The sequence below is a fragment of the Zea mays genome, chromosome 2, assembly GCF_902167145.1.
Source record: "Zea mays cultivar B73 chromosome 2, Zm-B73-REFERENCE-NAM-5.0, whole genome shotgun sequence".
In the NCBI taxonomy this organism is placed as follows: Eukaryota; Viridiplantae; Streptophyta; class Magnoliopsida; order Poales; family Poaceae; genus Zea; species Zea mays.
The window spans coordinates 38,188,321-38,203,707 of NC_050097.1; the positions used below are offsets into that span (position 1 = coordinate 38,188,321).

The window sequence follows — 15,387 nt, forward strand, 5'->3', positions numbered from 1 at the left end:
ACTAGCCGTTTGGTGGGGTTGACTGTCGTATGGTGCACCGGACAGACCGGTGTACACCGGACATGTTCGGTGCGCCAGCCACGTCACCAATGCCGTTGGGATCCGACCGTTGGAGCTCTGTCTTCTGGGCCCGCCTGGATGTCCGGTGGCGCACCGGACATGTACTGTTGAGTGTCCGGTGCGCCAGCATGGGCGTGCCTGACTTCTGCGCGCGCTGGCGCGCAATAAATGCGCTGCAGGTAGCCGTTGGCGCCGAAATAGCTGTTGCCCCGCAGTTACACCGGACAGTCCGGTGTACACCGGACAGTCCGGTGTACACCGGACATGTCCAGTGAATTATAGCGGAGCAGCCGTTGCGAATTCCCGAGGCTGCCAAGTTCCAGAGCCGCGTCCTCTTGGAGCACCGGACACTGTCCGGTGTACACCGGACAGTCCGGTGAATTATAGCGCGCCGGCTCTTGAAAATTCCCGAGGCTGAGGAGTTCAGCGCGAAGTCCCCTGGTGCACCGGACACTGTCCGGTGGCACACCGGACAGTCCGGTGCGCCAGACCAGGGAGCCTTTCGGGATGTCTTTAGCTCTCTATTTTGAACCCAACATTGGTCTTTTCAATTGGCTTGTTGTGAACCTTTGGCACCTGTATAACTTATACACTTAGAGTAAACTAGTTAGTCCAATTATTTGTGTTGGGCAATTCAACCACCAAAATTATTTAGGAACTAGGTGTAAGCCTAATTCCCTTTCACTTTCAGATACGCTGGTATCCAGCCTCAACACAACAATCCTGCATCCCAAGCGGGGGGCCAGGTACCAGGTAGGAGTCAACAAAATCGCACACAGCAGAAACAAGTTGAAAATAGATAAGTGCTAATACTGCTTAATTAATGAGTACTTTTGAGTACCTTACAAAAAGCGAAAGTATTACATCTGTTTTCAAGTGGAGCCCTAGTTCCATCTCTACCTTGCAGGAATGAACTACCCCCACACCAGTTGGGCCACGGGATAGCTAGCTCCAAGCGGCTCGCCAGCGGAGGCGACCACATCAGCACCAACAGCGATGGCCGCCTCTGCGCCGACGACTCGCCTGTAGCGGCGATCACCTCAACATGTACGCCACTGCGGAAGGGTCCTCGCCCCTGTCTTCCTACGGGGGGTGACAACGAGGCCATTAAAGCCAAAGAGTCGGGGGTTCGGCAGCAGGTGGCACTGACAATCTCGCTAGTGGAGGCAACCACCTCTGTAGTGGACAACCTCACCAGCGGTGGCGTCCACATCAGCCCATCCAACGGCAGCGACCACCTCTTCACCGATGGGCGGCGGCTGCCCCAGCACGCACGAAGAGGTCCTCGCTCCCATCCTCGCTGCGGGAGTGAGGACAAGACCATCCAAGAAAGCCACCGTCGCCCCCACGGCGTACGACGTCTTGTACGACCCCCCGGGGCGGCCGACGGCGCGGGAAAAGCCGTGGATGTGGCCGACATACGCACGGCGCAACCGTCGCCCGTGCGGTGGACGGACAGCCACGCCCCGTCAAAGCGGCAGGAGGCAGCGCCGGAGGCGGCACCAAAGCCACCCAGGCCAAGGAGCCAGGCACGCGGCAGCTGACGGCGCCTCAGACGGCTGGCCCCGCATACCCAGAGTTCGCCTTCTTCGCAAGGCTGGCGAACGCCCTTCTCCCCCGAATGCTGGAGGAAGAAGCGGGCCGCCAGCCCATGCGGAAGGCAGGACCCCAACTCGGCTCGCTCTCCTCCCCAGCGCGGATGATGAACATCCTTGAAGCTAAGGGCAGGAGGGAGGCCGCAGCCTGGCTTGCTTCTCCCCACCACAAGGCTGGTGGTCATCCCTCTAGATGACCACTGGTGGGAGATTGCAGCTAGGCTGCATGATGAAAATCCTTGAAGCCGAGCGATGGCGGAAGAATGCCAACCCCCATGGGGTTGCACTCCTCTAACAACAACAAGAAGAAGACAAGATCGGCGGCACCACCACAGGCGCGGGCTCTTCGGTGATGAGATCGCCGGAGGAGACGGCCCTGACGCGGATCCCTCCAGAGAACACCGGCACACCCCATCTGGAGGCCCGGAAGGCGGAAGGGCGCGATGGTCGCAAGAGGAGCGAGGCATGTCTACTGCCCAGGAGATCGACCCCTTTTTAAAGACAGATCTCCCCACTTGCGCCCCCGAAGTGTCACGGGCGAAGTCTCCCCCGACGTGCACCAAGGTTCCCACCTTATGACATGGGGGTCAGGCCCCACATATCATACAGACTGACCCGAAGAAGGAGCGTGCAACTGCCACGCGGTTATGCGCCCCTTCATCTTCGGGGTAACCAGCGGTCAGGAGGGCAAATCGTCGCATAAGGGGCATGCAACCGCCCCACGGTTAAGCGCCCCTTCATCTCCGTCGTAGCCAGCGGTAAAAAAAGGTGAACCGCCACACAAGAAGCGTACAACCTCCTCGCGGTTGTGCGCCCCCTCAGCTTCGCTGCGACCGGCAGTTCAACTCGGGGGCCCAGGCCCACATGTCATGCAACCGACGCGCCGGTTACTGGGTGCGGAAAAATTGCACTGCCGCTTGCGCCAATGCCACGTCTTTTCAGGACCGTCGCAGAAGTCTGAAAAGATAAGTTTTTCAAAACCAGTGCAGTAACTCGAGGCACCCCGCGCGTGGCCCAACAGTGACATTAAGTATGATGGTCACGGGCCAGTCAGCCGTGGGAATAGGCGTGGCAGTCGGCATGACCATAGGCGGGCCGGCGGTGATTGCGCCAACTGGCGCACATGAGCAGCAGGCCAACCGCAAATTAGACTCTGGCCCCACCTACAGGCTCGCATCCTCCCCTGAGGCGGGCTCGGGGGCCACTGTCGGTACCCTGAATCATGGGTACCCTCTTCCACAGTATGAAGACGCTGCACCCGTACGACACCTCTAGGTCACACGGAGAGTGGCACCCGACCCCACCACATGGGCAGGTCTAAGGGCACCACGTGGCGAGGAAGGATAATACATCCCAGGAAGCACCGTTGGGTCCGGACCTCCGCAGAAGAACACCGAACCCCTGTGAGTATGAGTCTGGAGCTCCCGAGGAGACATGTCGGGTCTCCCCGAGTGAGGTCCGGGCCTTAGCAAGGTCCCGGGATGGAGAGGACCCCGACACAAGCAAGGGTCCGGTGCCGACACGTGTCCAGGCCTTGCCCTACGCTCCCCGCTCAGGCGGAAACTCGCCGCGGCCGCGTGGCTTGTGGCTCGTGACATAAGCCAACGGGTCGAGCCTGACGTAAGGCCCATACGGTTGTGCAGTCTTTTGCATTTATTGCGGAAAGGACGCGCCATCTGCCACCACGCTGACGGGCGACGTGCCCTCTCAGCATTTAATGCGTCCTGTCCAATCCGCTGGCAGACAGTATCAGGGTCACCCAGCAGATGGCGCGCCTGACCAGTCTGTTGGTGAACAGTGCGCCCGTGCCGAGCGGCACACAATACTCATCGTCCCTTCTACAAGAAGCTTCCCCTGCACGCCAAGGATACAGAGATCTCGAGCGTCAGGGCACGAGAAGGTTGCCCCAGCAGCAAGCATTGGCGGCTCCAAGCGCTATATTCTTTATGTCCCTAGGCCCACATGTCGGGGCCCAGTACCCTTGTGCATGCCCCCTTCAGCTATAAAAGGGGAGGCATGCAACGTTACACACAAGCTCAATCTTTTAGACCCATTCTTAGTCTCACAAGTTCATACAAGCTCTCGAGCAATACATCACACAGTGGAGTAGGGTGTTACGCTCCGGCGGCCCGAACCACTCTAAATCCTTGTGTGTTCTTATGTTCTTCCCACTTTTCCAACTAACAAGCAAAACGCTTAGGCCCCTCCTCATCTTAGAATTTAGGGCGGGTGCACTCTGCTACCCGCCCGGGGATTTGCTCTCCGACAATGGCGTTCGTTGGGGAAGAGAGAAGACTTGTTGATGGCCGAGGCTGCCAGTCCTTCATCGTCGGAGTCGGATGAAGAGCAGTCTGAATCCCATTCTTTTCCAAGGTGTGCCTCGCCCTTCTCCTTCTTGTAAACCTTCTTCTTCTCCCTCTTCCCATACTTTTCTTATTCCTGGTCATTATCTTTATTTGGGCATTGAGCTATAAAATGACCAGTCTTACCACATTTGAAGCAGGAGCGCTTTCCCTTTGTTTTATTCTTGGAGGGGTATTCTTTGCGTCCTTTGAGCGCGGTCTTGAAGCGCTTGATGATAAGCGTCATCTCATCTTCATTGAGTCCGACAGCCTCCACTTGAGCTACCTTGCTTGGTAGTGCCTCCTTGCTGCTTGTTGCTTTGAGAGCAACAGGCTACAGCTCGTAGATCGGTAGTGGACCGTTCAAGGCGTCATCCACGTTTCATGCCTCCTTTACCATCATGTGCCCGCTCACGAATTTTCCGAGTATCTCCTCGGGCGTCATCTTGGTGTACCTGGGGTTTTCACGAATAAGATTGACAAGATGGGGGTCAATTACCGTGAATGACCTTAGCACGTCGTGGTCCGTCCATCTTGTGCTTCCATATCTTCTAATCTTGTTGATGAGGGTCTTGAGCCTGTTGTAGGTCTGAGGTGGCTCCTCTCCCCTGATCATCGCAAATCTTCCCAGCTCGCCATCCACCAACTCCATTTTGATGATCATGGTGGCGTCGTTTCCCTCATGAGATATCTTGAGGGTGTCCCATATTTGCTTGGCATTGTCCAAGCCACTCACCTTATTATATTCATCCCTGCAAAGTGAAGCTAGCAAGACAGTAGTAGCTTGTGCATTTTTATGAATTTGCTCATTGATGAAAACGGGGTTGTCAGTACTATCAAAATGCATTCCATTTTCAACAATCTCCCAAATACTAGGATAGAGAGAAAATAAGTGACTACGCATTTTGTGACTCCAAAAAGAGTAGTCTTCTCCATCAAAGTGTGGAGGTTTCCCAAGTGGAATTGATAGCAAATAAGCATTAGAATTGAATGGAATACGAGAATAATCAAATGAATAGTTTTGATTAACCGGTTTCTTCTTTGACGAGTAGTCATCGTCGTCGTCGTGTGGTGAGGAAGACGAGGCATCACTGTCGTAGTAGATGATCTTCTTGATGCACCTCTTCTTCTTCCCGTCTCTTTTCTTGTGACTCAAGCCTGAGTCGATTGGCTTGTCGTCTCTAGGCTCGTTGAGGAAGGACTCCTTTTCCTTGTCGTTGACCACCATCCCCTTTCCCTTAGGATCCATCTCTTCGGGCGATTAGTCCCTTAAATGAAGAGTACGACTCTGATACCAATTGAGAGCACCTAGAGGGGGTGAATAGGTGATCCTGTAAAATTCAAACACTAATAGCCACAAAACTTAGTTATGAGTATTAGTATGGCTAAATAACTTGAAGCGAGTTCTTGTGAACACAAATAATCACAGAGAGATCAACACAAGACACACGATTTTTATCCCGTGGTTCGGCCAAGTAATACTTGCCTACTTCCACGTTGTGGCGTCCCAATGGACGAGGGTTGCACTCAACCCCTTTCAAGTGATCTGATGATCAACTTGAATACCACGGATTTTCCTTTAGATGATTATTCCCATTTGCGAGGAATCTCCACAAGATTGGAGTCTCTCGCCCTTACAACAAAGATCACAATGAAAGCACGGAGTAAGGTTGGGATGAGCAACACACACAAGGCACAAATCACAGTACACCCACGCACACAAGAGAAGACTTGAGCTCAAATGACACCACAGGGAGTCATCGACTCAAATAGAGCTCAAATCTCTAACACAACGAAACGAATGCGCGGGAACAGAGTCTGGATGCCTTAGGATGCTTAGTGAATGCTTGTGTGACTCCTCCATGCGCCTAGGGGTCCCTTTTATAGCCCCAAGGCAGCTAGGAGCCGTTGAAGACAATCTTGGAAGGCTAATCTTGCCTTCTGTCGTGCGGTGCACCGGACAGTCCGATGCACCACCGGACACTCACTGTAGCTGTCCGGTGCGCGATTGCCTTCCAAATAAGGCATAGTCGACCGTTGCAGCTTCGGGCCCAATGGCGCACCAGACACTGTACGGTGCCCCCTGCCGACCGTTGGTGCGGGCCACACGTCGCCCGCGGATTGCGCGGCCGACCGTTGGCTCACCGGACAGTCCGGTGCACCACCGGACAGTCCGTTGAATTATAGTCGTACGCCGCTGATCTTTTCCCGAGAGCGGCCTTTTCACCGGAGACCAGCCTGGCGCACCCGACACTGTTTTGGCTGCATCGAGCCAAATCTTTTTGGTTTCTTTTCTTCTTCTTTTCTCACTATTTCTAGCACTTAGATAACTTCATTAGTATTCAAAAACAAATGCACTAAGTCTAGAAACATACCTCATGCCTTGATTTGCACCTTTTCAATCTTTGGGACATAGCTACTCACTTACTATGTGTTGGACACTTAATCACCAAAACATTATAGAAATGGCCCAAGGGCACATTTCCCTTTCACCCCTGAAGAACCCTTATAGATAAAAAATAATGTTGCGCATATCAGTCTAAATCTTAATGATTGACTGTGTATTTGGTAATAATAACAATATAAGTTTGCAGAATTGTAACCACGAAGCAACTTCTTGTTGCGTGTCTCGCTGGATGTTGAGACTAATCCTTCATGTTGAAGGATAAATATGTAGTATTCATGCCACTACATTAATCTAAGTCCAAAGCTCACTGCATAAAACCCCTACCTGTAATGTGCGTAAGATTTCCCAAATAAATCACCACAATAGCATACATTGGCCACAACTGGTTGATTGTGGTTGGGGATTTTATATGTATGCTTTTAGAACATCTCGGTATTAGGGGGAGATAAATGCCCATCTAGTGTAATGCCTCAATATTTAATAAACGCACGAAAACCAAACTGAACTTGTCGTTTAGTGTTTACTCTTGTGTATATGGAGTTTGCCAGAAATCGTTGAGGAGTAACCATATTGGTCTAAATGCTTCTACCTGATGTAGATGTGGATATACCCGGGATTAATATCATATCCACATTTGACTTATTGGCATTTGATCTATTATGCAGGGACGCCTGCGAATATGATCCATCGGCCTTAGTCAAAGCATATGTTCTGATTGCAGATTCACGTGGTCTGTAAATAACTCTCCTCTGATGAACTCGCCCTGCTGGTGATTTGCCTCACGAAGAGGTTCATCTTGATGATAAAGTTTCTAGTAATGCGCGCAATATCATTGTGCTGGGAATACGAAACAATGAATCTTTTGTTTAGGGAAATGACGGAGATCATTATTAAATGTGGGAGACAAATATGTTGACACATATCTTGCCTCTCTAGATTGCAAACGGATCCAAAACAAAGTCCTAGGCATGAGTGCTTGAAGCTCTCTCATCGGGTCATTGATAAATGCAATCGAGACTGAACCAATAATCGTAAAATGGAAGTCGCGAGCTTGAAGTTCGAACATTTATGGGCACTATTGAAATAATGTGTGGTGAATGTGATGGTTCAAGTGGTCTTGCGAGAGACCCACCCCACATATGTGTTTAATAAACACTGTTCTGCTATGTAATATATCTAACAAATGACATGAATTAAAATATGCAGTTAATAGGATTCTGAAGATCCGTCATGTGATCCTAGGAGGACTCATATCTTTGAATCATAAATATGCAACATATAAATCTCGTACCGAATAATACATTCCTGACGAATCAACACTCTCCTATGTAGAGATAATATCTCCTATATGAGATTATAGTTCCTTGATGGAACTTTTCAGAAGAAATAAAGTATGTGTTAAACACCAACGTTTGATAATCCCTATAAAGGGATAAAGACCCATACAGAACCGAAAAGAAATAAGATGAGGTACCAAAAAGACTTGAAGTTCACCGAATAAGCACATGTGCATTCCACGAGTTTTACTCATGGTATTTTCTACTTGATGTGGAATTACGGTATCCTCTAAAGCTCTGATGGCAGAAACCTATAAGGTTTAGGTGTTACTGGCAAAATATCTCCATTATGCCAGAATGACAGACTATAACGATGTATCTGATCGATGAAAAATCCCTGATGGATTACGATCTTTGATGGACTTTTGTTACATCATCATAGAAGTTGCAATGAATGAACGCCTGGAGCGATGAGTCATATCTAGAATATGTACTATTACAACTATAATATCTTATAAGCCCTATGGAAGGACAAGTTATTTGCTTTGCACAACTATGTATACATTGTGGTGTATGATAGAATGAAAGGTGTAGCTCCCTAGCCTCATCCACCCTCATTGTTCCAGATGAACAATGAGACACATATCTTGAAGGATGTCTTTGAGTTACGAGGGATAAAGACTTTGACAATGTCATCGTCAGGGGGAGCGAATGCTTACATTGATCACAATCGTGAGACAATTAATGGCATAACCATTATTCAAAGTGGTTTATTTATGTTGATACGTGCACTTTCCTCGTATATTCTAGAAGTGAGTAGACGTAAAGTTCCTGAAATAGTCCTTGTAAGGATATTCAATCCGTTTGCTAAATCTTTATGTGCATATACTTACAGAAGAAGATGTTTTGCCTTATTGATACGGTTTTGCAAGGATCAGGGGAGCACATTTCTAAAGTTAGTCTTTATAGAAGATTCAATGGAATCTAGATCTAGAAGATCGAAATATGTCCTGATGACAGTTGTTGTACTCTTTTTCCTTAGTGAGTTTTCGTGAAGTTTCTCACATGAGGTTTTTTACGAGGCAATAAAGTGCAAATGCAACATGCGTCACCTTGCGCTCTTTCTCCATATTTTCCCACTGGTTTTTTTGGAGTTTTAATGAGGCATGTGTTGATCGCGGTATTCGCCCAAGGGGGAGTGTTGAGAAACCCTAATGAAGGGTTATGTGGTCAAATACCGAATATAGCCTTGCGGGCTATCGCGTCTCTATATATAGAATTTATACCCCTCATATGGAATAGAGATCAGAAAGAGGCCAGAGGACCAACCCTATATCCTATGTCTCGTGTGTTTCCTCTGTCATGCTTATGAAAAGGGAGACGGGTTCTCTACAGTTTATTGCGCCTCTACTGTTGACGGGAGGGAATGGAGTGGATCTGGTGATCTGTGGTAATGTAGTTCTCAACACAATCAAGACCCAACTGCAACAACTGACCGATCTAGACGGCAAGGCAAACCCATGGACGTGACAATGGCTTGCATGCACACGCCTTGTCCTCCGGGTGCCCTACCGGCTATACATGTTCAGATGGGTCATGCCTACTGGGCTGTCTGTGGACACACTTTTGGCCTGTCATGAGCACGACATAGCCCGGTGATGGGTCATGCCCGCCGGGCTGTCTGTGGCACGACACACTTTTGGCCTGTCACGAACACGACATAGCCCAATAGTTGACGGGCTCATGACGGCACAATCTCGTTATTCGTGTCGTGCTTGGGCTGTTGTCGTGACACGTCGTGCCGGCCCGAGCAAGACTCGATTATTTTTTTAAAATTTTCCAGTGCATTCCTATGTATATTAGAAGCAAAATTAATAGTTTAGACGTAAAAGGTTTACCTAGCTAGAAGGTGCGGCAAGACTCTTAAAATCCCCAACCAAGGTTTGAGCCCTTGAAAAGGCTTGATTTTAGTCTCTCTCTTTTTTTTGCTTATTTTCCTTTTCCGATCAAAGCATGGCAGGCCTTAGCAGACTACGGGCCGGTCCAACACGACGTGGCTATATTCATGTTGTGCTTGGGCCTGAAATGCGACACAGTGGCCCAGCCTGCCATGGCCCTTCAACCTAACAGTCCTAGACGTACCGGCCTGGCACAACTCACCCATTTGGACATGTATATTGCCGCCTCTGCTACCAGCCACATACATGTTGACATACAAACAAGGGTGGAGCCGGGGATAGGGTTGTGGGCCCCCTAACCATCTCATACAGTTTATATATTTATACACATACAATATGAAGTATATAATTTTCTTTGGCCAAAATAATTTTTTCTATCTAAATAAAAATTTGTCACGTTTTGTAAAGCATCAAATTCGTCGTTAATAATAAAATCGATGAATTTCAGTCGAAAGTTGTCACCGGATAGTTGATGTGTGCGCGACGAATTGTCGCTTCACCTTGAGTAACCATCTAGAGCCAAATACATTACGATCACTTGTTGATCGATAAAAATTCTTGTCAAATTGTGTAAAAGTTCCATGTATCTAATGGTTTACGAATTATTAATATTGATGGTCACTTTTCTAGTCTCAACTGCAACCACTAAAAGAGCATTTTAGGTACAAAACTTATCAAAACACATATACGAAATAAAAGGAGAGATAATTTTATGTGAAGTTACTTAATCATTTATGTTGATATATAATTGATAGCTATGATCAACTCTCACGATATAATCGAAGCTTTTAATTTGTCCGATTATTGTAGAATCAAATTATTTTTTATCTCTAATGGAGTTAATTAATACACAATTATATGGTGCAAGTCTCTTTTATTTATTTATTTTTTGTACTAATACGTAAATTAGTGTACACATGTGTATATATTCTACGATATTTTTTACCTTACGTCCTGTTTGGATCATTGGAATTGAATTTCATTCTAATAATAGTAATTTAGGCATATATCAATTAAGCTAATTCGGTTTTATATAAAATATATTTGTATACTATTATTAGCAAGATGTCGGAAATATTTATGTGCTACATTTTACTATAAAGGAGTGAGACGAAGTGTGTCATGTTAAGTTAAAGAGTAGGAACAAATTCTACTAATGCATAAAATCATTTCACACCATTTACCCCATAACTTTAAGATAGGCTTATATCTAAACTTTGGAAAATGATGGAATATTAAATTCCAAACTAAATAAGTTACTTTATTGAGTGAATTCCAATTATCCTGAAATTAAGGGATCCAAATGCGTCGTTACAGTATTTGGTGAATTACCCGGCTCCTCCCGTGCCATAATCCTGGTCCGCCGTCCGCCCTTGCAACTCCACCGAAAAATGCTCAGATGCATGGCTTACTGTGATCAAGGAGCAGGATTCAAAATCTTCTATCGACGATCCGAATCCGCAAGGCATATTTTTTTTAGAAAAACGAGGACGGGACTCGACTCTATTGCTGCTGCCAAGCAATGCAAAGGCCCCCGTACGTCTTCCTTGATCAACCTCGATATGGCGTTTGCTGCCGGAATGGTTAATCTAGTGACAGTAGCGAAGCTAGCAAATAATTTATTGGGGTCATCAGTATTATCTACTGGATCTTTACTATAGAACTTTTGTTATTAACACCGTTTTTCTATTAGATATTCAAAAAACTACCGGGGTCAGCTGACCCCAAAATAAGGGCTGGCTCCGCCCCTGTCTAGTGATCAACGATGCAGCTAGGGCCTAGGAGTGGATATCGAGCCAGCTTGGCTCATTATGGCTCGGCTCGTTATGGTTCGTTACTGTAACAAGCCAGCTCGGCTCGGCTCGTTATACTAACGAGCTAAACATCTGGTTCGACTCGGCTCGTTAGGGAGCTCGAGTCAGCTCGTTAGGCTCGCGAGCCACACAACTAAATACAAAAATCTATATACACAAATATATATAACCGAAAAAATCATGTTTTAAGTGTTTAACACTATAATCCCAAAAACTTTATAATATTATTATCATATTGTTGTCCTAGCTTCCAACTTTCAATATTAAATTGAATAACCAAATATGTATTAACTTACATATTTACAAACCCTTTTATTATAATAAGATAGCAACAAGTATCATTATAAAGCAATTCATCATCTATTCCACAAATATGTAACATTTTATTGCACAACACTAACATCATATGCTGCTAGAAAACAAAGTTCACAAAAATCATAACCAATAATCAAATATTAAATATGCAATATATGTATATAACCATGCAACAATGCAAATATTTAAGTACGTGGCACATCCACACATGTCTATATTACAGATCATAACTACGAGAAGACAAGACTATGAGAGATGAGACGACACCAATGACTAGACAAATTTGTGTTGTGGCTTGGCTCATTTGGCTCGCGAGCTAGCTCACGAGCTAACCCGAGTTGGCTCATTAAAGAACCGAGCTAGAATTCCAGCTTGGCTCGCTACAAAATTAAAACGAGCCGAGTCGAGCGAGTTATCGAGCCACGAGTATTTTGTCCATCCCTAGATGCAGCAGATAAGCTGGTGGTTTAAAATTGGATAGAATGGACTACTCGAAGCCGAAAAAACGGGTACCTGAAATTTGGCTACCCAGTCTATAAAAGCATATATCAGGTACCGTTTCTGAAAATCCAAAATTTTAAAAACCCGAAGAGTCTAACCCGAATTTTTGGACTAACTTGAATGTCCAGTTCTAATTAGAGCATCTCCAACACTATCCCAAAATAAATTATATGTCTCAAGCTACAAAACAAAACTGCTCCAACAATATATTGTTTTACAAAAAAAATGTTAAAAAATATAGATCATCTTTTGAAGTGCAATAAATATACTGCACATTATGGGTTACCCCATATCTAAATCTAAACGAACGGGTGCTTCACAAAACTTTCCTTTTCCAAACTAACAGAGTATATTAACAGATTTCGGTTAATCACTCGATTTAGGACATTACTGTTGGACCTTAATTTTTTATTGGTGCCCTAAATTCTATAAAATATATCTATTTTAAATTTTTAGAGTACTTTTATAGAAGTCGTCGTTGGAGATGTTCTCTAAAATTATCTCCAGCAGCTTATCCAAGTTAATATTTAAACTGCACTCTACAAAACATTGATATGTATAGCGCAAAATAATGTTTTTGGTAAACATGTAGGTGAACTGTTGTATATTACACTCATATGATCACGAATAGAGATGGCAACGGGTACAAACCCGCCGGGTTTTGCTATCCCAAACCCGTACCCGTGAAAAATATTTACACCCATTAAAAAACCCGTACCCATGACGGGTTTGAAATTTTGCCCAAACCCGTACCCATCGGGTTTGCGGGTACCCACGGGTTACCCGCGGGTTTTTATCTCCAATATGCTTATTCTTTTTATAATCAATAAGTATCGTAATGATTAATGAGATCATGGTCCAAAATTTATGTAATGAACAACGAGTTCTTGATTTGGTATAAAAATATTAGTAGAGAGAATTAAATACAAATAATAAGTTGTATAATCAAGTTACCTTGCACTAAGTTATACATCCACCACATATATAACGCTAGTAATAACTATAATAGCAAGCAAGCAACACTATCATCAGCTACTTATACATTCAAATAGGTAGATAACAAGTTTGTTGTTCGTTTATAAAATAAGATTACAATATGTACTAGGTTTGGTCGGGTTTAAAAAACCCACGGGTTCACGGGTTTGGGTACTATAGGAACAAACCCGTACCCGTGAACCCGTCGGGTATACATTTATGCCCATTAACAAACCCATGGGTATGAAAATTGACCCAAACCCATACCCTAATGGGGTAAAAACCCATCGGGTTTCGGGTTTCGGGTACCCATTGCCATCTCTAATCACGAAAATACTGTTTTGCACAATTTTATATTGTATATTGCTCTATTTGTAGAGTATAATTTAAATATGGGTATAGATATGATTAAGTAAGTAAGTTGCTGGAGATAGTCTGATACAGGTGGCACGCCTCGCCAACAGTTACCAGCTCACGGTCACTGCCCACTCCACCCGGCAATCGCGCACCACCAAAGGCCAGCAAGAGCATACCAGCAGACACCCTCACTCACGTCCCGTGCTATATCTGCAGGCGCTACAACCAGAACTAGGCCACGACGAGCTCAAACCGTACCCATCTGCAGCAGCCAGATCCACTGCGAAACAGCGCGGAGCTGTAAGCACCACCTAGCCTACCTCTTGTTGGCTCATCGTGTAACACCCTGTCCAATCTCTGAACCGGTAATACTTACTCCTGGCAGGTCGCTAGGATCATATATTGTCCTCACAGACTAACATAGGTCTTTTGTGCACTTTGTCCTCACTCATGCGCATCCGAGAAAACTTTCCGGTCGGTCACCCATCCCAAATTGCTCCAAGCCAAGCACGCTTAACTTGAAGGTTCTTTTAAGATAGGCTTCCAAAAAAGAAGATATACCTTGTTGATATGATTACACTATTAATTTTATTAAGTCTTGGGTCAGGAAATCATCATCCCAGGGGCCAGGATATCACACATCGCCACTCCCATGGCCGCAGCGGCGTGGAGCGCGCACGCGCAGCACGCGTGGGCTCGCTCTCGCGACACTGGTGGGGCTCCTGCTCTCAGCGCGCGCCTCGGCCCGCCTGGCGCTGTGGCTGTACACGGCGTTCTTGCGACCCGCAAGGCCGCTGCGCCGTCGTCATCATGGGCGCCACCGACGACATCGGCCGCTCGCTCGCGTTCCGCCTGGCCGCGGTGGCCCTCGGGCTTGTCCTCGTGGGCCGCAGCGCCGACAAGCTCACCACCGTGTCGGCCGAGGCCAGGGCCAGACGCCCCGGCGTCCAGGTCCGCACCTTCGTGCTCGACTTCGCCGGCGACGGCCTCGCCGCCAAGGCGACGTGCTCGGGGAGTTCCTCGGGGAGCTCGACGTCGATGTGCTCGTGAACAGCGCCGGCGCGTGCTACCCGTACGCGCGCAAAGTAGTGGACGAGGAGCTCGTGCGTAACCTGATACGGCTCAATGTCGACACCGTCACACGGGTGACACATGTCGTGCTCCCCGGTATGGTGCGACGCGGGCGAGGCGCGGTGGTGAACATCGGCTCCGCCTTCGCCATTCTACCGTCCCGCTGCCACCAAGATGTGGGATGGCAGCCCGCAGGTTTCTTATCCGATGGACGTACTCGGTGGACATGATTTAGATAAGAAAACTCACATGTTAATCTTATCGGGTTGGATATCCGAAATATATTAGATATGGTTCGGCGTGGATCTTATCAAGCCGGATATCCGAAATATATCAGTTAGGGTTCGGATATAGTGAATACCCGAAATAACAATTTATCTCTTTAAATTAGCCACATTCACTAGAAATTAAATAAACACACTAACATAGGTATCCCCACCTAACCACCCAATCTCATTCGACCATCCTTGCTCCCAGACACACAGGATGCGTGGCACCATGCCTAATGACTTGGCTGCTCCTGCTCATCTCTGTTGACTGCTGCTGCATGTGTGCTGTGCTGAGGCTCTAAGACCAACTCCAGCAGAGGTGGCTCCGTATCCGTAAATTACGTAGGCGTGATCACGGGTGAGTGGTTCTTTTGCACCGTGCGTTCCAACAGACTCCGTATTTACACTCCCTATTCACATGCATGCAGACTATGATAGCTGGGTCC

The 15,387-nt window shown here is 46.9% G+C and overlaps 1 pseudogene; it reads left to right on the forward strand.

Annotated features, from left to right (window-relative positions):
• Positions 1–1,308: 1,308 nt before the first annotated feature.
• LOC103648565 (very-long-chain 3-oxoacyl-CoA reductase 1-like) lies at positions 1,309–14,902 on the forward strand (annotated as a pseudogene).
• Positions 14,903–15,387: the final 485 nt, after the last annotated feature.